The sequence below is a fragment of the Heterocephalus glaber genome, unplaced genomic scaffold (assembly GCF_053883595.1).
Source record: "Heterocephalus glaber isolate CG9 unplaced genomic scaffold, H.glaber_assembly_v1.0 deba00001729, whole genome shotgun sequence".
NCBI lineage: Eukaryota > Metazoa > Chordata > Mammalia > Rodentia > Bathyergidae > Heterocephalus > Heterocephalus glaber.
In genome coordinates this window covers 11,747,486-11,773,334 of record NW_028258440.1, presented here as the reverse complement: position 1 = coordinate 11,773,334, position 25,849 = coordinate 11,747,486, and the positions used below count along the sequence as shown (strand labels likewise).

The 25,849-nt window shown below is 39.4% G+C and overlaps 1 protein-coding gene and 1 pseudogene across 11 annotated transcripts in view; both read left to right on the top strand.

Moving 5' to 3' along the window:
* The first annotated feature begins 578 nt into the window (after positions 1 to 578).
* The window catches only part of LOC101715865 (E3 ubiquitin-protein ligase XIAP), a 47,699-nt gene continuing 22,428 nt past the window's right edge, over positions 579 to 25,849 (top strand). For 2 of the 10 annotated variants that reach the window (XM_021240572.2, XM_087199778.1), the window contains exon 1: positions 881 to 1,013. The gene's annotated coding sequence lies outside the window, so the exon portion shown is untranslated. The other 8 variants (XM_013077899.3, XM_021240568.2, XM_021240571.2 and 5 more) reach the window with 8 other exon arrangements.
* On the top strand, positions 1,610 to 25,849 carry LOC147821589 (small ribosomal subunit protein uS19 pseudogene; annotated as a pseudogene). The gene has a single exon (XR_015446806.1). The product of XR_015446806.1 is annotated as a small ribosomal subunit protein uS19 pseudogene (transcript).

The window sequence follows — 25,849 nt, the reverse complement described above, 5'->3', positions numbered from 1 at the left end:
AGGGCAGCATCACTTAACAGAGCAGGTGATAGCTATGATCTTCCCTTGAAATGAAATATTTACCCAAGTTCCTGAAACAAAGATTTCCATCGATCTGACAATCCTACAGCATATCTGAAATAAACATGGGGTACAGTGAACATTTGATGCACCAAAACTTGTTTCCTTTGTACCTGCTTACTTTATTAAATTTCCCTTCTCCCAATCCCAATTCCCATCCCATCTTTCCCTTCCTTGTCATTCCTTTTATCTTTCCTGCTTGGAAACAGATCCAATTAAAATGTCAGTTCCCTTATTTATCAGCTGGGTGATACTGGGATGGTTACTCTCTCCAGGACTCAGTTTCTTCTGTAAAATGGGTTTAATAAGAGAGTGCCTACCTCACAGGGTTGTCAAGATTGCAACAAAGATCATGTGTTATGCCTAGCACAGAGCCTGATCTACAGAAAGGACTCAGCATCTTCGGTCCCTTCTCTTTCTCATCCTTTAACTTCTACTCCCCTACTCCTCAGCCTGACGCCAGCAGGTAAAAGTCGTGGGAAAAAACATCCTTGAGGCTCAAAGAGGAAACGCTTGGCTGGGGGCGGGGACTGTGAGATGTCCACTGCGCATGTGTGCCCGCACCTTCAGGTTCTGGTTTCCAGCTGGGGGGGGGGTAACGGGGTGGGGGGGGGGTGAAGGGGACTTCGTTTTTTTTTCTCTGGCTACCCCCTTCCAGCTCTGGGAAGTGACGGGGCCTTGGCAGCGCCCCGAGCGGGCGCGACGCTGAGCGCTGCGAGCCCGGGCCTTAAGGGTAAGTTGGAAAATGGCGGCGGGGGGAAGAAGGAGGGGCCTTGCTGGGCGGGAGGCTGACCTCCCGGCGGGGAGGTGGGAAGGAGAAGGTCAGGGCCTGGTGGCGTGGCCTGGGCCGAGGAGACGGAGAGACTGCGCTCAGTGGCTCCCAGTCCCTGAGGTGAACACACTTCGGCTTTCCAGACTCGGGGTCCCTCTGGGGGACCGGCCGGCTGGTGGAGGCAAGTGAGGGAGACGAGGGGACTTCCGTTTCCTTCTCCTAGGCCGGGCCGGGGCGCACCGCGGAGTTAGTATTCCAAGTTCGGGCTCGGGCCGCTCCTCCTCCGGGACCCTCCCCTCGGGACCGAGCTGATCGCCACTGGCGGCCGGGGCCCGCTCCCTAGGCTTGGTGGGTACAGCCTGTGTGGGCTTTCCCTTCCTACTCCCCCTTTTCCCTTTCCTCCTTCCCCTCCCCTTCTCTAATCCCCTCTCCTCTCTTCCTTATCCCGTCCCGCCCCTCCCCTCCTCGCCCTTTTCACCCTCCCCTCCCTTCCTTATCCCCTCCCCTCCCTGCCCTTCCCGCCTTCCTCTCCTCCCCTCCTCTTCTCTCCCCTCCTATCTCCTCCTTTCCCCTCCTGCCTCCTCCCCTTGTCTCCCCTTCCTCGACCCGCGCTGCTGGGGAGGGCGCGAGGGCCGCACCCGCGGGGGTGGGGATGGGGATACCCTGCTGGTGCTCTTTGCCCAGGTTCCGGGGAGGGCCAAAGGAAAGCGTGGGTGGGCGGGTGACTTCTGGCCCTCAGGTCTGCCTCCCTGAACCCGGTGTCACCCTAAGGTAAATGGAGTCCAAAACTTTTTGTTTTGAATGATCCAAGGGTCCCCTAGGCCCCAGCATTCCGTGTGACGCCTGAGGCGTGTAAGGAGCAGGGTGGAATGTATCTGGCGAAGGCACGTGAAACCGAAAGAATCTGGGCTAAAGGTCTTCCGGAAGAGGAAATTAGTAATTCCAACCTTTCTGCCCTGCTCTCCCCCACCCCCACCCCGCGCATATTCTGTAAAACAAAATGTCAATTTGACTTTCAGTTTCATTATTTTAACTATATAATTAACTTAAATTTTATTTGGAGGATGGGGATTGATTACTGCTGTAACTGAGCAATACCCCTCCACCTTCCACCTCCGAAACCCCCAAAATATCAAAGCTTTGTAAAAACCTATCGGGTTTTAATAATGTACTACTTTGCCTTCAAATATTATGTCACTAGTGCCCTTACAGCTATACCTATTTACTCTCTTAGGACTGGAGTTTGCGATAGTGCTTCTGCTTTTTTTTTTTTTTTCTCTTTAATACTTGTTATAGCCGGTTCAAGAGAACACTGTTACAGACGGCCATCTTTGAATTATAACATTTTAGAGTTGGAAGCATCTTAGCCCAACCCTTTTGTTTTACAAAGCAAAAACTAAGGCTCAGGATTTTATGGCTTGCCTAAGGCTACCGATTAGATTGGAACCGAGGTTGGCTGGCTCTTTGGCCACCACTGGTGTGCTGTTGCTTCACATAGCCTCCAAGCATGAAAATTAAATGTGTTCCATTCAACATTTGTGAAAAGTATACTACTTTGTGTCAGTGTCTGTTCCGTTTTCCGGGTATTAAACATGCATGTGAAGCCAGTGCTTGAAATTTTTTTCCCCTACCATTTAAGAAATGGAAACATTTTAGTTTAAAAATATTTATATGCTCAGACACATACTCATGTATGCTTGTATTTGGTCAGATGATTTCTTGAAAGATACATAGGAAAAAATGTTACCAGTGGTTACTTACGGAAAAGAGGGATGGGAGACTTTTTACTTTGCACTTCACAAGTGACCTAATGTATGTTTGAATTTCTTACTATAAATAAGTACTGATTTTATAATTAAAAACAAGTTTTAAAGTTCACACATGTGTATCAACATAAGCAAACGCCATTGGTATGTACATACATTTATATACATATTTACTGTAATTTATTTGTACTGTAAAATCTAGTTGGTTTTTGTCAGCCTGGCTGACAAAGCAGGTTTGATTATTGTATGCTTATGTTTCTCCTTTGGTTTTCTCTTGTTCCTTGTTATAGGGTGGCAAAAATGTTAGTAGACTACATATTTTTAGAAAATATGCTGTGCTTTATTATCAAATAATGTAGCAAACTAACATTCAGAATATCAAATTTGACATAATGCAAGAAATCTGAATTATAGAATCTTTGTGGATAAGAATTATTTCTTTTTAAAAGTAAAGGGGCTAGGTATGTAGCTCAGTGGTAGAGTGCTTACCTTATATGCAAAAAGTCATGGGTTTGATCCTCATAAAAGAAAACAGACAAAAAATGGAAAGACCTCGAGTGATTAGGACTGCAATTTACTTGTTTTTACAAATAGATTAATTAAAAAAGATGAAAAAATATATTTGGGCATGGTGGTATACGCCTGTAATCCCAGTGCTCTGGGAGGCTGAGGCAACAGGATCGAAAGTTCTAGCACAGAATGGGCAATTTAGGGACTTTGCCAGATCCTGTCTCAAAAATAAAATAAAAAGCTGGCATGTAGCTCAGTGGTACAGGGGCTTTGGGTTCAATCCCCATATGCCACCAAAAAAATTGTCCAAAGTTATATATCTGTTATTACAGTTTAGACTAGGGTCCAGGTTCTAGTTTAGTGCCTTATGTATTCTATCTGTAACTTTATTGCTTTCTAATGTAGTTAATGATTCTAGCTCGTGTAACAAAGTAATGCCAGCTAAAGGTAAGTAAGGCCTGCCTGTTTTGTAAAGACAAGAATTACTATAATTTATGTTAAGAGTTAATCTATAGAGTGCTTGAAATATTTTAACATAAATGTAATCTTGTTGTAAACATTTATTTGTTTAGTGAATCCTCTATTAAATAGCTGGAGAGGCCCAATGTAAAATAATAAGATCTCACTGCTTCTGTTGGTCTGTTTTGCTTTTGTTTTTGAGACAGGGGCTGGCTATATAGCCCAGGCTGGCCTCTAACTTGTGATCCTCCTGCCTCTGCCTCCCCAATGCTGGGATTACATGCCTATGCCACCACACCCAGCTTCTTTGGTTTAATATTTAATTCTTTTTCTTTTTCTTCTTTGGTACTGGGGATCAAACTCAGGACCTTGTGCTTGGGAGGCAGGCCGTGGCACCACTAAATCCCCGGCCCTTTAATATTTAATTCTAGTAACTAGTGGGAGGGGGGCTATGGTTTATCAAATAGACATTTATTGAGAACCTACTATGTGCCAGGCATTTCGCTTTGTGGTAGGATTCCACAGATTATCTAGGTAAAATAATGTCTGTTATTTTGAGGGTGGGAGATTATCAAGATCTGTCAATTCTTAAATGTTATCTCTGTGGGGTAATCTAATAATAGTATTATGAAAATGCAGTCTCTTCATACCATTTAAGATCATCGTGTGAGTAGATTTGAGGAGATAGAAACAGTAGTGATAAAATAAAAATAAATTAAATTTTAAAAATACCACATGGGTGCTTGGCTCCCTAGCTCAGGGGCTAGAGCTCTGGTTTTATAAAAATACCACATGATGTGGGGGAAAAGTGCTCTGAATTGGATGCCATGGGACATGGGTGTTTGTCTTGACTCTGTTTCCAGTTAGCTGTGGGATTGTGCCTCTCTGTGCCTCTGTATTTCTTTTTCTCTTTCACAATGTGTTTGATGTTTATTCTGTTTAATTCAAAACACAAAAACAGTATTTTGAATATTTTAAGATATGTGTCTATCAGAAAATTCATGAAATTTGGAATAGGATTAAGAATTAGGATCATGGGCTGGGGATTTAGCTCAGTGGTTCCGCTGCCTACCTCCAAAGCACAAGGTCCTGAGTTCAATCCCCGGTACCAAAAAAAAAAAACCCAAAAAGAGCTAAGAATTAGGATCATATTTTATAGGTTGTTTTAATTCTTTCCCATTCAGCATTCTGTAGGGAATATTTCCTATGTCACAGAGTCTTTCAAAATATAGCTTTTATTTGTCCTACATATTTTTCTGTGCCCCAGTTTCTTCATCTCTAAAATAATAGGTTTGGGCAACCTTATTCCAAAGATTCAAAATCTGTTATTTTTAATAGAGTTTTTTTCTTTGATTGAGACAGTGTCCCACTATGTAGTCCAGGCTAGCATTACACTTAATTATGTAGCTCAGGCTGGCCTTGAACTCACAGTGATCCTCCTGCTTCAGCCTCCTGAGTGCTGAGATTACAGGCACATACCACTACACCCACCCTTAGATTTTATTTTCAAAAGTGCTTTCACATAAGCCAGATCTGGTGGCTCACACCTGTATTCCTAGCTATTCGGGACGCTGAGGCAGGAGATTTGAGGCCATCCTAGGCAACATAGACCTCATCACTAAAAAAAATTACTAAGTCTATTAAATACCTGTTTTTTTGAGACAAGGTTTCCCTATGTAGTTCAGACTTGCCTTGAACTCACTATGCAGCCCAGGCTGGCCTCGAATTCATGGTGATTCTCCTGCCTCAGCCTGTCAAGTGCTGGGGTTACAGGTGTATACCAATGTTCCCTGCTGGAGTAAATATCTCAAAGGAAAAAGAAATATACAAAGAAGGAGGGTGCTGGACATGGTGGCTGATGCCTGTAATCCCAGCACTCCAGAGGCTGCAACCGGAGGATTGTCAGGAGTTTGAAGCCAGTTTAGTTCAAGGCTAGCCTGAACTACAAAGCAGGAACCTGTCTCAAAAAAAAGAAGAGGAGGGGAGGGGAAAGGGATCGAGATGTGATATGTATGTGTTCCAATTCCCCAGTGAATATGTTTATTATAAGGCCAGGGATTTAGCTCAGTGGTTCCGCCACCTGCCCTGCAAGCACAAGGTCCCAAGTTCGATCCCCGGTACCAAAAAAAAAAAGTTTATTATATGTTGCAAACTTATACCAATAAAAAAGAAAAAAATTATGTAGAAAGTAGAGTTACAAATCTTAATAACTTGTGGTTTGTACTTTTATTTATTTTTAAATTTCACATGCTAAGTATTAAGTTGCAGAGGTAGGGTCAAAGATCAATGTATTGATGGTGGCCAGCATATAGTGTAAGTAGTACATAGTTAAAATTATTCACCAAATGCCTCTGGTTGTACAGAGAAATTTACTGGATCAAAGGAGAAGTTAAAATTTATATGACCTTCCAGATGATCCAAAAGAAAGGTCTTTCTGGATTCTGAGAAATTAAAGCAGTTGTTGATCATTGAATTTAAAATGAGAATTTGAGGCCAAATGTATTTATTGTATTTTTTCTGTTGTGATGTAGTAGTGAATAGTGGGTTGTCTGTTGTGTGATAAAAGCATTTTTGTGTCTTTTTTGCAGGACTTGACATAGATTATTTTTAAATTACCATATGGTTGTATCTCTGTATGTGATACACTTTAGGATTTGGTATATAATCTTTGTTAAGTATACATGTGAATCCATCTTATCATGATCTGCTTTTGTAATGTATTTTTGAGAATATGCATCGTGGTGAAAAGGGAGGTATTACCTCTACAGACTGGGAATTGTTTGAATTCAGTTGGTCAGTGGTCAAACTGAGTGAGTCAGAGCTGATAGCTTTCTTTCTTTCTTTTTTCTTTTTTATGGTACTGGGCTTCACACAGCTACATTCCCAGCCTTTTTTACTTGTTATTTGTGGTAGGAGAGATGGAAGGAATCCAGAGGCACTCTAACACTGAGCTACATTTCCAGCCCTTTCACACACACGCACGCACACACGCACGCACACACGCACGCACGCACGCACGCAAATTTCAATTCCCCCAGCCTGGGTCTTGTGAAATTTCCCAAGTAATCCTCCTGCCTCAGCCTCCCCACCAGCTGGGATCACAGGCTTATAAAACTGAGCCTAGCTAAGGCTGGTTTGTTTTGGGTTTTGGTGTTTTTCAAGAAAGGGCCTCAATTGCCTTGCAAGCCCAAGGTCCCGAGTTCGATCCCTGGTACCAAAAAAAGAAAGGGTCTCAGTATATAGCTCTGGCTGGCCTTGAACCCGAAATCCTCCTGTCTCAACCTCCTGCCTGCTGAGGCTTTTTTTTGGAAACCAAGCAAAATTAGTGCTACTGTGCATTCTTCATTATCTATAAATACTTATATGAGATTTGAATTTGTGTACTCATTTCTGGAATCATTTCATTGATGTCAAGCCACAGACCTTTCGCTATATGATTTACCTTTTAGGGCTCTAACTAGTTTTTTCAAGCCTGAAAAGGGCAGAAAGCCTGACATTTTCTGCTACCTCACTGGACTACCCCTTCTGCCAGTAATCCTTAGTAATTTCCGTAGAGCTCTGTCTGTCATAATCACTGGGCTTGGTTTTTTAACTGTCATTTACTGGCCTCATGACCTTTGATGAGTAACAAACAGTCAGAACTATGGTTTCCTAATGTTTCACATGAAGACTATGATGGGCTGTGTAGGTTAAATTAGATACCACATATGAAAACATTCTAAATTATAAAGCATATTACAAATTTTAGTTATTATCAAAGGTAACATGGTGAAAGAAAAGAGGATAGGTTGTAGAATCACAAAAGCCCATGCTTAAAATTTTTAGTGTCATTTCAGCATATTTAGTAGATTAGAGAGAATATCTACATGTGGTTAAATAGCGATAATATGAGATTAAAGAAAATGAAAATTAATTTGTAGATAATGTTTGTTATTTGTGGACATTATGCTATACTATTCTAATTTGGTTTGTAGTTACTTGCTGCAATAGTTTACTTTTTTTGCTTTTATTTTTTGAGACAGGGTCTTGCTATATACTCAGGCTGGCTTCAAACTCCCAATCCTCCTGCCTCAGCCTCCCAGGTGCTGGGATTACCGATATATGCCACCATGCCTGTTCTTTATGTGTGTGTGGTACTGGTGATTTGAGCCCAGGGCGTTTACACCGAGCTAGCTATATCCCTAGCTCTTTTGAATTCTTTTTTAAAATTTTAAGACAGTTTCAATAAGGTGCAAAGTTACTCAGGCTGGGCTGGAACTTGCAGTCCTCCTGCCTTGGCCTCCCAGAGTGCTGGGATTACAGGCATGCGCCACCACCCCTGGCTGTTCACTTCTAAAATTCAGAACTAGATGGTCAAACCTACGAAATACTTGAATAAAGATAGTGCAGACAGCACAATGTCATTCAGATAGAGCTAAATATTTTTACTAAGGAAACAGAAAAGGTGAAGGCTCTTATCAGGAACTTGGCACGTGTGCCACGGCAGGCTGTTTGTATCATTGAAAGCTCTGTTACTGTGTTTTTCTTTTAATAAATGAGTTGGTGTTGGCACTTTGCAATAATAAGTAAGTGGGTTTTAGGTTGCACTTTGAGCACTCTGCCATCACTGTTCTAGGGTCTGCTGCTGTAGCTCAGTGTAGTGTTTGCCTAGCGTATATGAGGTTCTGGGTTTAACTCCCAGCCCTGAAAAAACAAGCGGAAGAGGAGGAGGAGTACTTCATTCTGAGAAAGCTCTAGGGTAGATATTACCACTAACAAGTCATCCATTAAAAGAACCTTAGCATGGCATTTGTGGAGCCATCTAAATGTAAGTACTGAATCTTAATCACTATGTCAGAGTGATATCACCTGGTTAAATATGAGAGCAGAGTGAGTTCCAGTTCTACGCCTCTAATCAGCTCTATGATCTTAGTCAAATCTTTAGCTTCTTTATGCCATAATTTATCTGTACAAGGAAAGAGTGATTTCTACTATCCTGTTCAACACAGACATAGTTTTAAGAATTTTTGCTTGTAGCTACAAAATGTTTTCACTTTTCAGTATACTGGATTCTGAGCTACCTGTTCCTTTTATAAAAATTATGTTAGAGAAATTTTTGGCCAAAGATTGGGGAGACTCCTTTCTTCTTACCAGGCCCCAAAGTCACTGATTATTTTTATAAGGCAGTGAATGAACAGTTCAGAACTCTAGAGACAGACATCTCACAGAAATATTATCAATAAAGTCCTTTTAGTTTCTACTCAAAAATAAATAGCAGTGATGTATTAACTGTGTTTCCTAGCCCTGTCTAATGCTGAGTTACTGCCATCCAACTTGTGGACCCCAACGCATTGTGTTTCTGGCCAGATACCATGGAGGTGACTTGATTACTGCTTTTTCTCTCTGGGGCTTTACCCATATCCTCTCTCTTTTAAAACTTGATGGTCGGGCCGGGGATTTAGCTCAGTGGTTCCGTTGCCTGCCTTGCAAGCGCATGTTCCGGAGTTCGATCCCCGGTACCAAACAAACAAATAAAAATAAAAAAATAAAAATAAAAACATTAAAAAATAAATAAATAAAACTTGATAGTCATTGACATTGATTTATAACTTCTCTTAGCTACACATTTTGATTGTAAAATATAGTGAGTAGTTTTTTAAAAATTTTATCACAGTAAAAGACACATTGCTGTAATTCCCCTCAGCTTACTCTCCACCTTGCTTTGAACACACATATCCCATCTTTCTTGCCGTGTTCTGAAGCAGTTTTGGAAGTCTTCTTTCTTGAATGTCTTTAGTTGTGCTGTTGTTGGTGCCATGATGTCCTGAATTGATTCAAAACATTTACTTTTTATGGTCATTTGACTTTGGGGAAGAACCAGAAGTTACATGGTGCCAAATCCAGTGAATAAATTGGATGAAGATGCTGTAATTTTTTTCTGTACTGGAGTTTGAACTCAGAGCCTTTTCACTGAGCTATAGCCCTAGCCGCTTTCTTAGTTTTGATTTTTAGACAAGATCTTCTTGCAAAGTTGCCCAGGTGGGACTCAAACTTGTGATCTTGTTTCAGCATCCCAAGTGGTAGGAATACAGGTATGCACCACCCACCATGCCTGGTTAGGACATGGTAATGTTTTTACAAGCCCATCTTTCTATTGGATGACACTTGGCAGCAGTATTTACTGTATTTACTATCACACTTTGTAAAGCTACACCTGAGGACTTCCAGAAAGTGGAAGGTGTGTTTGAAGTCAGGGTGATCAATGGGAACGTGCCTTTTTTTGAGACAGGGTCTCTCTGTGTAATTCAGGCTGGCCTTGAACTGACTGTGGAGCACCGGCTGTCCTTGAACGTGCAGTGATCCTCCTGCCCCAGCCTCTCGAGTGCTGGGGTTATAGTCATGAGCCACCATGCTCAGCCTGGCATGTCTTTTACAGTAGTAATTTTCTTTTAAAAAAAATAATCATTCACTATATATTTTGATCATGCCACATGTACAGAGAGGAGAGTTGCTTAGAGGCAGTTATTTAAGTAGCAAAGTGGCAGACCCTCTGAGGATAGGCAAAAGGATGAACCAAAGAACAGCTGGGTATGGTGCTGCATGCCTCTAATCCCAGCTGCCTGGGAAGCTGAAGCAGGAAGATCGAAATTTCGATCTAGGCAGTCTAGATCAAAACAGCCTAGGCAGTTTTGTAGGACTGTATCTTAAAATAAATAAAAAAGGCTGAGAGTGCAGCTCAGTGGTAGAGCACTTGCCTAGCATATGTCAAGCCCCCAGTAATGGGAAAACAACCAAACAGAAAAACCCACCAAAGAACAGATCCTTTCCTTTCCTGGTTGTAAGTTAGGAAAATTATCTTCTATCAAAGGCTGAAAAGCTTAGTACCAGACCCTAATATTCAGAATTTACTAGGCTAATAAGTTCACAGATTAAATAGGAAGCATGATACGGCATATTGTCACATAATATCTCCAGTGTGGTAGGTAGGATTGTACAAGCATCTTCTGACTATTAATAGAGTTTAACTGCTTATTTCTTTTGATTAGAATCATATATTTGCTGGATAAAATTTTAAAGATTAAGAAAAGAACAAAGAAAAAAATCAGTAATCCTGATGCCCAGAGATAACCACAGTAGAATTTTTATGTGTCATTTAGCCTGTCTTTATGTATCTTTTTGTTGGGGTCTTTTTTCAGTACTGGAAATTGCAGTGGAGATCTTACATATGCTAATAAGTGCTCTACCGTCAGCTATCAGCTCTTTTTTGGGGGGGGGGGAGTTGTTTTGTTTTGTATTTTCTGGTACCCAGGATCGAACTCTGGACCTTGCACTTGAGGCAGGTGTGGTGCCACTGAGCTAAATCCCTGGCCCAGCTCTGTATTTTTTATAATTCAGATTATTTCCTCTCCCTCTTTTTTTTGGTCAGTGCTGGGGATCCCAAGGCCTTGTGGATGCTAAGCAAGTGTACCACTCACTGAGTTATAATTCCAGCCTTGTAACCAGCATTTTTCACTTAATACAACATCATGAACATTTGCTCATGTCCTTTAGTATTCTACAGCCTACATTTTTAGGGGGAGAAGGGTTGTTGGAGATTGAAACCAGAATCTTGTATATAAATAGGTAAACACTGTGCCACTGAATTACATCCCAAACTCTACAACCATAGTTTTTAATGGTATATCTCACGTTACCATAGTACTGTCCTCTGTTGTTGAATATTGAGGTTTCATTTTGTGACTAGCACTTTATTAAATATCATTATACAGTATATGCATTGTGTTCTGTGTGTTTTGGTGCTAGGAATTTAACCCAGGTCCTTATACGTGCTAAACACACACACTACTGCTAAGCTAAGCCCTCAACCTATATACTTTTTAAAACATCCCTGACCATTTTATTGGAAAATATGCATAGGACTAAAATGAGTGGTTCAAGAGATGATTGTATATTTGAGACTTTTAGAACATATTGCCAGTGGGCTTGGCAGTATGGCTCAGTTGTCGAGTGCTTGCCTAGCATGCACAAAGCCCTGGGTTCCATCCTCAGCACCAAAAAAAGATACATTTTTTTCTAGAGCCTAATCTGGCAGTATGGTTTTGTGAGCTGTTTTTGATACTCAGCTTTGTCCCCAGCCTAGATAAACTGATTTTTATTTCCACTAGGAAAAGTGCCTATTGTTCCACACCTTTTCCACCCTTCTGTTTTTTATTGTTAGTAGTTATGTCTTTGTCAAATAGGATTGAATAGTATCTTTTTAAATGCTTACTTCTTTGACTAGTAATGAGATTTAATGCTTTTATATATATGCTTGCTGGCCACTAATATTTCCCATTCATGAAATTGCCTATTTTCTATCAAAATGTTAATCTTTTTCTTACAAATTTATAAGTGCATTGATGCTTCTTATGACTCACTGGTCAAAATCAAGACAAAAAACGTTGGTGATATAAAATACACTTCTATTTGAGACAGTTTAATATTGGTGCTAAGGGCAAATAAAATTATACAGGTTTAGATGAGGACATTGACTCTAATATTCATAATAGTAAAAAATCATGAGTCTTCTAAATGTACGGCAATAAGTGCGTAAGTATATATAAATGTGTTAATATTTGTAATTTTTTAAATGCTCATATGTAATTGTATATTTATAGAATATCTCTGCACTTGATCTTAGCCAAAAGGCCGAGAAGCGATAGAATATCTCTGGAAGAATACACAAGAGACTGATAAGATTGCTTCTAGCAAGGGTACTGGGGGTTTAAGGTGTAGGCGTGGAATGGATGCAGATTTATATTTCTTGAATTATTTGATCATATGTATATTACCTTTCTTAAAAATATACACCTGAAATTAATGTTCACCAGTTTGGAATTGATATGGTTGTGATACATTCATATAGTCAGGGGCTAGTCATCCATTTAAAATAATACCTAATCTAGATAAACACTGATGTGGAAAGATGTTTATCATATTATTACATGAAAAAAGCAAGGCATAAATTACTGTGTAGAGGGCTGGGATGTGGTTCAGTGGTAGGGGTCTTGCCTTGCATGTACCAAGGCCTTTGGTTTGAGCCCCAGCACCATACACACACAGAATATTTCTATGAACAAACCAGGTGTAATACCTGTAATCTCAGCTACTCAAGAGACTGAGGCAGGAGTTTGAGGCCAGCCTGTGGCAACCCTGTCTCAAAATAAAATTGAAAAAGGGCTCAAGTTGTATTTCAGTGGTAGAACACTTGCATAGCATGCTCAAGGCTTGAATTCAGTCCCTAGTACCTCTTTAAAAAATTGTCCCCTAAAAATTTTTTTTAAAACCCCTTTAAAAATATGTATAAAATACATGTGAACGAGCGCACTGAAAAGGTCCTGAAAGGATTACTGAGAATGAAAGCCAGGTAATGCCCCCCCCCAAAAAAAACCCCAACAGTTATTTATGTTAAAGTTTGGATTTTTATACACCTTGAGATTTCTTTTTTTCTGCCTTGATTTTAGCAGAGGTTTTGGCCTGAGCTTGGAATAAGCATAAGTAGTATTAATCCATGTCATGGTTGTACCATTTTCACTGTAAATGATTCCTGATTAAGGATCACTGTAAGTTATCTAAATTCTGAACAGTTTTCAGTTAAATGGAATAATGTATAATAGTAATCAGTGAATTCTTAGGCCTGAAACTTGTGTATTATTCATGTAAAACATTTTGGGGAAGAACATTTATTTGCTGAAGAAATGAGGGAATATCTTAGTGTGTGTCCATCCTGAGGGAACCGTGTCTATGGAATTAATTATTATAAATAAATTGGCCAAGATTGGGGGAAATCTGCACAAATTTAAATACAGTATTAGTATGACTTTCTAAAAGCATAGACCATGTAATTGATACTCCATCTATTGATTTTCAATATATTCTTTCAGGTATTTTTAGAAATAATGATTAAACATAAACTGTACATAGGAGTATTAATCAGTTTATGTTATTGAGCTTATGAGCTAAGTGATATTAAGCCATTAAAGCTATTTGAATGGCTCTAGTGCTTTAAGAGAAAGAACTTTTCTGTTTTATACATGTATATTTATTTTTATTTCATATATATTCATATTTTTTTTACTTTTGTTTGTTTAGTAGTGCTGAGGATTAAACCCAGGGCCTCTCACATGCTTGGCAAAGACTCTACTGGTGAGCTACAACCTCCCCAGCCTATTTTAAATATTTTTAATTTTAATTTTAATTTTTTATTTTTTTGAGACAGGGCCGTGCCGTGTAGTCTAGGCTGTCCTGGGACACCTAAATGTAGCCCAGGGTGGCCTCAAATTCATGATCCTCCTGCTTCAGCCTTTTAAGTGCTAGGATTACAGGCATGCTCAACCATACTTGGCTTTTAATTTTTTATTGTATATGTTTAAGGTATACAACTTGATGTTTCCATATATGTAATAAATGACTACTATTGTCAAATGAATATATCCCTCATCTCACAATTACCTTTTTTCTGGTAACAGTGGAAAAGTGTTTTTGATGTAATTGTTAACCTCAAAAATGTTTTTATTGACCATTTAATTTAAAGTTAAAAGGAAATATCCTTCATGTTTTGCAGAACCTCAGTAGTGTAAATGAATAATATGATTAAAACTTGGGTTTTAATGTAAGTGTATCATTGTATAAAAGCTGAATCTTAAAAAGATATATATGCCTCTTTATTTATTTACAAAATTTGGCTTCCATACTATGATTATTTCCATAGATACATTTCCTAAAGAAACAAAATATACTTTATAAATCACAATGTTATTTTTATTTTATTTATTTATTTTTTTCACAATGTTATTTTTAAACAGGGAACTGTCTATGACTAATACTTTTTTTTTATTAAATTCTTTTATTGGTACATTGTATGTATACAACACAATTACATTTCTCATTGGGAATTGTACCTTTACATAATGCATCTTGGTTCTTATTTTTTCCCCATTCCTAGCCCTCCCTTCAACCCCTCCACCCTTCCCTATTTACAAAGACTTTATTTCCATTTTTTCCATTTCTCATCGTTTTTCCTTTCCCTTCTTTCCTTTCCCCTGCCCCTCCCCTTCCCCTACCCCTTTGGACCTTTTCTTCCTATTTTACATTATCGATTATTCATTCTAATCATTGGTACATTTTAGGTATATAATATAATGACATTCATCATTGGAAATTTGCACCTTTACATAGTCTCTCCTGGTTCTTATTTTTCACCCTTGCCCAGCCCTCCACCCCCTCCATTCCTCCCTATTTACAAAGATTTTCTTCCTATTTTTCCATTTTCTCATATTAATCCCATTCCCTTCTATCCTTTCCCCTAGCCTTCCCACTTCCTTCCCCTTTGCCCCTTTTCTTCCTATTTCACATTACCTATTATACATTTAGTCCTTATTTACACTTTCAGTTTCTCACACTAGAGAAACTATTCGGTATTTATACATGTGTGTCCTATTTATTTCACTTAAGAGTATCGCCTCAATGTGCATCCACTTAGCTATAAATGTCTCTAGTTTCTCATTTTTTATGGCTGAGTAGTACTCCATTTTATTTTAAAAAACCACATTTTCTTTATCCAGTCTCCATTTGATGGGCATTTGGGCTGTTTCCAAGTTTTAGCTATTACAAACTGTGCTGCTATGAACATGGGTGCACATATATCACTGTGGTATGATTCTTTTAATTCTTTGGGGAAGATCCCCAGCAGTGGAATAGCGGGGTCAAATCTATGACTAATACTTTAAGATCATTAAAAGAGGGATTGACCTCTATTGAGTCATGGAATTAATGTTGTTTATTCGATGAGTATCTGTACTCTGGATCTTCTGTAGGGAAAAAAGGAAAACTAATGAGAAAAATTTGTAATATTTGTGTAAGTAATAAGCAAAGAGAGAATGTAAAGATAAATTTTAAGTTATGATGTTTTTTAGTTAGCTCATATAAAATTTCCATGTTTCTGTGAACTTTTAAAATTCATGAAAAAATTTATAAACACTAACTTTGTGACAAGGTTTCACTAGGTTACCCAGGCTGGCCTCAAACTCTGGGGCTTAAGAGAGCCTCCTGCCTCAGCTTCCCAAGGACTTGGGACCATAGGTGCACACCACTGTGCCCAGAATACTATATTTGGAATGTGACTTTAATGTAGGTTTTTTATTACTAAATAATTACAGTGTCTGGTGTGAACAGTCACATTACCTAGGAACACTGGCATATTAACAATTTTTAGTATTCACAGTGTTCTCAAGAGTCCAGGGAAGGTGTAAGGTGGGATGTGGGATAAAAACAGTGACCTAGTAGAAGTGGTTAGACATTCAGTTGTTTTGTCTAATAGTCGTTGAGTTCTATTGTATGCTATACATTGCTGTAGGCATTGGAAATACAAATGTAATAAGATATAGCTCTTGCCGTAAGGGACTTTCAGTCTAACAAAGGTATATACATATACTGTATACATACATATGAAGATACAAACACACCAAAATGATTAAAACTTGGGCCATCAATAAAACTCTGTAGAGGATATATAAGGCTACAAAGAGTAGTGAATTCTTCTAGCGTTTTGAGAGGTAGAATCAAAAAAGATGTCATATATTAAATTTTTTTTGTTTTTGTTTTTGCGGTACCGGGGATCGAACTCAGGACCTTGCGCTTATGAGGCAGTTGTCACCACTGAGCTAAATCCCTGGCCCTATATTAATTTTTTTTTTTTTTTGGTACCAAGGATTGAACTCTGGTCCTTGCACTTGCGAAGCAGGTGGCAGAACCACTGATTTAAATCCCTGGTCCCCCTATATTAAATTTTTAAAATACACATTTTTGAGTTTTAAACAGATGCCCTTAATTACATAATATATTTCAATCAGCATAGTAGTAATGGAGTAGAAACTAGCAGGGCTATATTCTTGCAAAATTCCTGGCATTTTTAACATCATCGTATTGTTTTTCTAGAGCTGCCATGACAAAGTACCACGAAATGAAACAAAAATACCACAAAGTGGATGACTAAAAACAATTTATTCGTTCTCAGTTTCAGAGGCTAAAAGTTCAAAATCAAAGTGTCAACAACATCATGCTCTTTCTGGACTCCAGGGGAGAGAGCCTGTTCCATAGCTTTTCCCTTAGCTTCTGGTATTGCTAGTGATCCTTGATGTTCCTTTCCTTGCAAGTATATCATACCAGTCTCTGCGTCTATCTTCATGTGGTGGTTTTTCTTGTGATCTGTATCTGCCTCTCTTAGAAGAACACCAGCTATATTGAATTGGCGCCCACTTTGATGGCTTTATCTTAAAACATCTAGTGGATGTTTATAAAAGTTAATTGTCTATCATCTGAGATAGTGTCCTTGTCAGCCCTTTAAAATCATGGGCTGGGGATTTAGCTCAGTGGTTCTGTCGCCTGCCTTGAAAGTGCAAGGACCCGAGTTCGATCCCCGGCACCCCCCCTAAATAAATAAATAAATAAATAAATAAATAAATAAATAAATAAAATTAGTATTAATCTTCAGAGTCAAAATTACTGTCTTCAGGACTAGGTGGCGGTATAGCTTAGTGCTAGAGTACATGAAGCTCTAGATTATGACTCCCAGCACAAAAAATTACTTTCTTCAGTATCTGGCACACATACGAAAACTACTTATTTATCTTTTCTAAGATTTGGTGATGACTGAAACTCATGATTTAAAACCAGTACTTATTGACTCACAAATATGTCTTTTTCTGTACTGGGAATCAAATTTAGGTTCTCTGGCATACTGGGCAAGTGCTCTAGCACTAAGCTACCCATTCCCAGCCCTCTTCACTATTTTATTTTATTTTGAGACAAGATCTTGGTATCTTGCCTAGGCTGGTCTTGAACTCCTAGGCTCAAGTGATCCTCTTGCCTTGGCCTCCCAAGTAGCTGGGATTATAGATTCATGCTGTTGCACCTGCTTTAAATTATTTTAATCTTTGTCTCAGGTAACCAGATTTTTATTAGAAAATTTAGTACTTAAATGCATTTCTGAGTGTGTTCTGATATTAAATTATACATAAAATCTTTCTCCACATGGGCTTTTTATTTTCTATTTAGGATTAGAAGGTTTTAAAAATTCTTTAATTCTGACTATTTGAGTCCTGTATTTCTTCATAGTTTTAATAGCATACAACTGCTGTAAAAGTATCCATACTGGCCTACCACAAAATTAATTAAGAGCTTCAGGAACATCACATGTGGTGGCACATGCCTGTGATCCCATCACTGTGGGAGGCTGAGGCAGGAGCATGGCAAGCCCAGCCTGTGCAATTTAGTAACTGAGTGAGAGCTTGTCTCTAAATAAATAAAATAAAAAGAGGCCTAAGATGTGGCTCATTGTGAAGGCCCTGGGTTCCCAGTACTGGAAAAAAAATTGCCTTGGGAAGAATTACTCATAAACCATATGGACTTATGTTCTTTCTAATCTTAATTTCTATATGTAAGCATACTATATCAATTGCATTATACAATGATAAATACCTACTTATTTGAAATGGACATGTGGGAAATAAATAACCTAATAAGAATAATATAACTTTACCTGTGAATGGTAAATACCACATATTTCTCCTAAATTTTAGGCAGTCTTGCTAGAATAATATCATTAAAGATAACTCAGTTGGGCTAGGGGTATAACTCCATGGTAGAGTACTTGCCTAACGTGCACAAGGCCCTGGGTTTGATCCTTGGTAGTACTGGGTATAAAAAAGTTCACAAGTTTGTCATGTTTATAAAATCTTTTAATCTTGGTACATTATGTATTTAGTGTTCATACTACAGGAAAGAATACATTACAAGATTATAAAAGCAGACCAGCATATATCTAGATGCACCAAAAACATTGTGGTGCATGTGAGATTGAGGATAAGGGGAAGAATTGGTTAAGAGTGTCTTATATTACCAGAGCCAAGGAAATTAACTGCTTTTTAAAACATAAGTTATACCTATTTGGAATTATTTTATAAATATAAGCTTTAGCATAGATAAACACCAATGTGAACTGTCACAGGATTTAATAATTCAGAGAAATAGTTCCAGTGTTTCATAATATAGAAAGCCACTCCTAGCTGGGCATGGTGGTGCACACCGTTAACCCCAGCACTCCAGAGGCAGAAGCAGGAAGATCACCTCAAGTTCAAGGCCAGGCTGGGGTACATAGTGAGTTCAGGGCCAGCCTGAACTACAAAGGGAGACTCTGCCTCAAAAAACCAAAAAAAAAAAAAAAAAAAAGAAAGAAAGAAAGAAAAAAAAGAAAAGTGAAAGAAAGCCACTCCTAATAGAAGCAGCCAATTGGTTTGATTTTCTTAAAGTTAGAGAAGTGCATTTCAGAAAGTGATTTGTACAATTAGCAACAGAAGAACTACATTAAGAAATATAAATACTTGAAGCAGAAGAGCTGAGATTCTTAGTATCAAAAGAGCTAGAACAAGGGCCAGGGATTTAGCTCAGTGGTTCTGCCACCTGCCTCACAAGTGCAAGGTCCAGAGTTCGATCCCCGGTACCAAAAAAAAAAAAGAGCACAAAACTTTTTCACATTAAAATTTAAAGAATGTAGTTAAAAATTAACTTGATTCTGTGAAACAGGTTAAATATGTAACCACTTCAAACAAAAATGACTCAGTCCTCTCACATAATTCTGAAAATGTGCCGGATGTCACATTTTCCAAATCAAAAGCACATAGTTTCACCAGCAAAGGCCCTTTGTTTTAGACTTTAAAATTGTTATACTAACAATTGTCAGACTATTATTTTAATATTTTAATAGTTTTATTGACGTGTAACTTAAACATCATAAAAATCATTTAAGACATGCACACAGAACTGGGGATGTAGCTCTGTGCTGCCGCATATGCTTAACATGTAAAGCCTTGGGTTTGATCCCAATACCACAAAAATAAAAAATAAAAACATTTAAAATTATACATACAGGTCAGTGGTTTTTAATTGTACAGTATTCAGAGTTGTGCAACCATCACCACAGTCTAACTTTAAGGCATTTTCATTACTCCCAAAAGAAACCCTTTTGTTGCCTTCCTAGACCTCCTTCTCCAGCCCCAGGCAACCACTAATCTACTTTCTGTTTCCATTTATTTTAATAACGTTTTAAGGCTGCAATATTGTTCTCATGCCTACTCTAGGTCATTGGCCCAGAGGTTTAAAAGCTCTTTTTAAAATTTTTATTTTTATTAGTATATGTTTGTAGTACATAATGATTTTATTCATCATAGTGAGTTGGTACATATACATAACACATTTTTAAACTCTTTTTACATCTTTCCCTCTCCTAAAAACTCTTAAAGTAGCCAGATTTACAATTCAGAAGACATTCAGCCACGGTTTCATGTTATGACTGTTTCATCTTCTGAAAGTATTTGATCTAAAGCATGTATTTAAAGTTTTGTGTTTTGTACTACTTGCTAATCAGTCTTAATTAGAAGGAATGAAACCATTCTTTCTAGACCCAAAACTGAGTTTGTTCTATTTTGTGTTAAAAGAATCCATGCTTTCATTTGTAAGAACAGTTTTAGCAGTGGCACACTACTGTCTTAAATAGTAGTGTCATCTTTGTCACTGTCTTCATCTTTGGCTCAAAGTTTGGTTCAGTTTGCTGTGGGTAGCCAAAAAGACTTATCAGTAGATTGGCTGGAGCTGCCAGAAGGTTTGACAGCAATCTTATTCTCTTGCTTTGCTGGTCTCACAGTTAAGATGAGGTTGTTGCTGTTTGTAATCATCATGTGTATTACTTGATGGAGAAGCTTCCTTGAAACTTCTATACCATTAACTTTTTTTTTTTTTTTTTTTTTTTGGGTACCGGAGATCGAACTCAGGTCCTTGCACTTGCGCAGCAGGCGACGAAACCACTGAGCTAAATCTCCGGCCCCTTACCATTAACTTTTTAATGTTATCATTAACAGTTAATAGTCACAGGGTGTGGTGGCACATGCTTCTAATCCCTGCTGCTAGGGAAGCTAAAATAGTAGGATCGCAATTTTGAGGCTAGCATGGGCAACTTAGGAAGACCTTGTGTCAGAATAAAATAAAATGGACTGGGAATGTAGCTTAGTGGCAGAGCATACCTAGCATGTGTGAGGGCTTGGGTTCAATCCCTAGTACAAAAAAAAAAAAAAAAAGACTAGTCTTTGGGCATACCAGTGACTGAATATGGCCTTTTTCTGTGTTTTTTCAGGGCAAAAAAGTATATTACTTGAAACATTTATCTATTATTATGCCTATATTAAAGGCATTGTTACCTGCTTCTTCCTTGTTTTTTATAAAAACCCTAAATAGTTGTTGGCTATTGAAACAGCTTTATGATAGTTATTATTTATATGTTGTAAGTCTACCTGGATTCTGCACCGCTTATAAAAAGTCCACTTGAGTGATTTTATGAGCATATTACAGTAATCCATAAAACTCAGAATTTCTGCATTTTGCTTTTTCAATGAAAACCAACAAAAGACAGTTCAAATCTGCTCTTCAACTGAAGGACACAGAGTGCCGCTGGCCAGGAATCGTGCTGAGCACAGGGATGCCCCTAGGGAGTGCCAGATTGGCAGACTTGCATGCAAACTGCAGCCCAGGTGCCCACCCATGAGCTACACATACCCACAGAAGCAGCTTGGGTCTGGGCTTTGAGCTCCACTGCTATGGGGCTCGTACCACTATATAACCTTGGCTGCTTGTTCTCCGCCACCTCTACAACTTCGTGGGCATCTGACTCAGATAAATGGGACCACCCTGAGGAGTTTTTAAGTGACAATACTATCAAAGACATTTTAGAGACAAAGATCAGCTATAACGTGGCTACTTTAACATTTTTCCAATTTATTAAATATTACTTTCCAGACCTTGTCCAGAAGTATATTTTTTAATGTGGTGGCAATCTTGTATATGCCCAATTTTATATATTTTTCTCCATTCAGACAACTTTTATTCTACACATTTGAGAATCTTAATAATAAAAAGCAGGGAAAAATAGAAACTTTTGTATTGTCTGCACATTCCAGGTAGTTGGGTTTTCTGTGTGTTTGTCTCTGCCTGCTCCCCACTTCCCACTTTCTCCTTAGATTAGCAGTCAACTCTTTCTCCTTGGCATGTGCCCATGACTTTCTTCACATACCTGACTAGACTAACCATGTGTATGTATAGGTAGATTTTTTTTTTTGAGACAGGATCTCACTATGTAGTTCAGGCTGGCCTTGAATTCACTATGTAGCCCAGGCAGGCCTCAAACTTGAAGCAGTCCTCCTGCCTCTGCCTCATGAGTGCTAGGACTATAGGTGTGTGCCACCATGCCTGGCTTATATGCAGATTTTAAACCCTTCTACCATATTGCCATCTTAAACTCTTCCAAACCCCTCATATAAAGATGACTGTTGCTCACTGGTCATTTTCATGCTATTATTGTTGGCTTCCCTAGTGCTGTTTTTCCCAACCATTGTTCCCCTCAAGATTCCTGACTGCCTTCTACCCTCATGGCACAGCTTTCTTTGATATCTTTCTTTGTCCTGCCTTCCTACCTTTCTGCTTACCCAACACAAAGCCTAGATATATTTCACAGAGAAGACAAATTATCTGAGCATACTTTATTGCACTCAGACCTTTTCACATCCAAAGCCTTTTTACACCTTCCTCCAGTAGCCATACTGCATCTTTGTCTATATTCACAATTTTGTGCTCTGTATATACTTATTTTCTACAGTATCATCTCCCCACCTTCATTTTACTTAAATCGTTAATTTTTTTTTCTCCCATACCTTTCTATCTTTTGTGAGTCATCTTTCTCCTTTTGATTTGTTTTCCAGTACTGGGGATTAAACCCAGGGCCTTGCACATGCTAGTCAAGTGTTCTACCACTGGGCTACACACCTAGCCCTTTACTTTGACACAGTCTTGTGAAGTTCCCCAGGCTGGCCTTGAACTCATGATCTTCCTACTTCAGCCTCCCCAGTTGCTAGGATTAACAGATGTGTGCTACTGTTCCTGGCTCTCTTTGACTTTTTAACTCTCTGGTAATTCTGCTTTCTCACCTTTTCCGAAAGCTCACATTCTGATAATGAATATGTGGTGTTCAGTTTTGTATTTCTGAAAAAATAAACTACTTTACAAAAACAGTGTAATATAAACTGTTAGCATTGAAATAACCCTAACTCCTGAGTAGATAAGGCCTCTAATGAAAGCTTCAAATACAGATTCTTTTGGTACTACTATTGAATGGAATTGCAGTCTTGCTTGAGCCTCACAAAATACCACCATTTTGAAATGAGAATAGATCTTTGATTTTCCCATCTATTTTGATTGATCCAAGAAATAAAACTACCACCTCAAGGAACATAATTTCCACGTGTTGGGGACTGTGTTGAGCATTCATTCTTCAGGATAATTATAGACTTGAAAATGTTTAGTACTTGCAGGCTGCCTCACAATAACTACAGGCGCAAGAGGGGCAGTCTTTTCCAAAGAGCTGGCAAGATGGCAGAAGTCGAGCAGCAGAAGAAGCGAACCTTCTGCGTGTTTACCTACCGAGGTGTGGACCCTGACCAGCTGCTGTACACATCCTAGGAACAGCTGATGCAACTCTACAGCATGCGGCATCCGAGGCTGCTGAATTCCTACAGCACTCACAGCTGAAGCACATGCACAAGGCCAAGAAGGTGGCGCCACCCATGAAGAGGCTAGAGGCGGTGAAGACACACCTTTAGGACCTGATCATCCTGCCAGAGATGGTGGGCAGCATGGTGGACGTCTACAATGGCAGGACCTTCAGCCAGGTGGAGATTAAGCCTGACATGATCAGCCACTACCTGGGCAAGCTCTCCATCACTTTCAAGCCTGTGAAGCATGGCTGGCCTGGCATCTGGGGCACCTGCTCTTCAGGCTTCATTCCCTCAAGTAGCTACCCGGCTAATAAAGCACCACTGTCTCCCCACAAAAGAAAATATTTAGTCACCTGGTCCATGCCGAAGTCTCTGTCAGTAACAGGAGAAACTCATTATCTGTAAGGCAATGTGTGATAGTTAACTGATTGTGTCAGCTTGAGTAAGAAATCCCCAACTAAATTAATTGGGTCAGCATAGTTCTGGGTGTGGCTGAAGAGATTTACTGAAGACAGAATACCCACCCTGGGTGTGAGTGACTGCAACCAATAGGCTTGCTGCCTGAATGGAATAAAAGGGAAACAAAAAAGGAAGGCTCACTTCTGTTTCTTCGGAGGAGCCCAGTCTTCACTTTGACCTTGCACATTATGTCTTTTTTTTTTTTTTTTTTTTTTTGGGTACTGGGGATCGAACTCAGGACCTTGTGCTTGCGAGGCAGGCGGGGGAACCACTGAGCTAAATACCTAGCCCTGGACATTTATCTCTTGACTTCCAGTCCAGACTCTTCAGCCTTCTGGCACAGACCTTTTAGCTTTCCATTGCAGACCCTTTGGCCTCCTGATACGAACTCACACAGAACACTAGAGTGGCCCCAGGAAAAGAGGACTTACACGATCAAGCTGATAGAATGACTCATTCTGTAGATAGCAGTCAACCTCTTTAGCCACCCCATCATTGCCCATTGGGATCATGGACAGAGTGGCCAGGGTGGCAGAAATAGAGGCTGTGCATGAACCTCAGCAACACAGACTCCCACTCACCAATGCTGATCTGGCTACAGCTACTGCATAATGCCAAATATCCCAGCAGCAGAGACCTATGCTGAGTCCCTGATATGGCACCACTCCCTGGGATAATCAGCCTGTGACCTGGTGTCAAGTTGATTATATTGGACTGCTTCCACCATGGAAAGGATAAGATTTTGTCCTTACTGGCATAGACATTTATTCTGGGTATGGATTTGCCTGCCCTGCATGTAATGCTTCTGTCAAAACTACCATCTGTGGACTTAAAGCAAGCTTTATCCACATTTATGGAATTCCATACAGCATTGCCTCTGACCAAGGAACACATTTTACAGCCAAAGAAGTGAGGCAATGAGCTCATGCTCATGGAATTCACTGGTCTTACCATGTTCCTCACCATCCAGAAGCAGCTGGATTGATAGAAAGGTGGAATGGTTTTTTGAAGACACAATTACAGTGTCAGCCAGGTAGCAATAGCTTGCAGGGCTGGGGCAAGGTTCTTCAAAAGGCTGTATATGCTTTGAATAAGCATCCACTATATGGTACTATGTGTCCCATAGCTAGGATTCACAGGTCTAGGAATCAAGGGGTGGAAGTGGGAATGGTACCACTCACCATTACCCCTAGTGATCCACTAACAAAATTTTTGCCTCCTGTTCCTGTGAGCTTATGCTCTGCTGGCTTAGAAGTCTTAGTACCAGAGGAGGGAAGGCTTGTACCATGAAGCATAACTATGATACCGCTGAACTGGAAGCTAAGACTTCCCCCTGGTCATTTTGGTCTCTTCATGCCTCTGAGGAAGCAAGCTAAAGAGGGAGTTACAGTGTTGACAAGGGCGACTGACACAGACTATCAAGGGGGAAATTGGACTATTACTCCACAGTGGAGGAAAGGAAGAATATACTTGGGAGTGCAGGAGATCCCTTAGGGTACCTCCTAATGTTACCATGCCCTGGTACTAAAATCAGTGGGAAACTACAACAGCCCAATCCAGGCAGGATAGCAAATGGTCCGGAACTTTCAGGAATGAAATTCTAAGTGACCCCACCAGGGAAAGAACCAAGACTTGCTGAGGTGTTTGCTGAAGGCCAAGGGAATACAAAATGGGTATTAAAAGAAAGTAGTTCTAAATACCAGCTGTAACCCTGAGATCAGTTACAGAAATGGGATTATAATTGTAATAGTTCTCTTCTAATATGCTTCCTGTGTAATATGTTGATAGACTTAATATTGGTTTTTAAGTATTGTTAAGCCTGTGTTACAGTGTTCAAGTTATGAAATGTTAGGAATAAGCATCATCCAAAGAAAACTATTCTGGGAGGGAATTCGTGTGTTTCTGTTTGTATGCAAGATATTTATAACATGTTAGACATAATTATGAATTTGTTTTTGTATCTGGAGAATATGGTTTAAGGAAATGTATCTGGTTGTCAAGTTGACAAGGGGTGGATTGTGCTAGTTAACTGATTGTGTCAACTTGAGTAAGAAACACCCTACTAAATTGGATCAGTATAGTTCTGCTTGCGGCTGAAGGGATTTACTGAAAACAGAAGACCTATTGTGGCTGTGAGTGGCAGCAACCAGTAGGCTTGCTGCCTGAATCAAATAAAAGGAAAACGAAGAAGGAAGGCTTGCTTCTGTTTT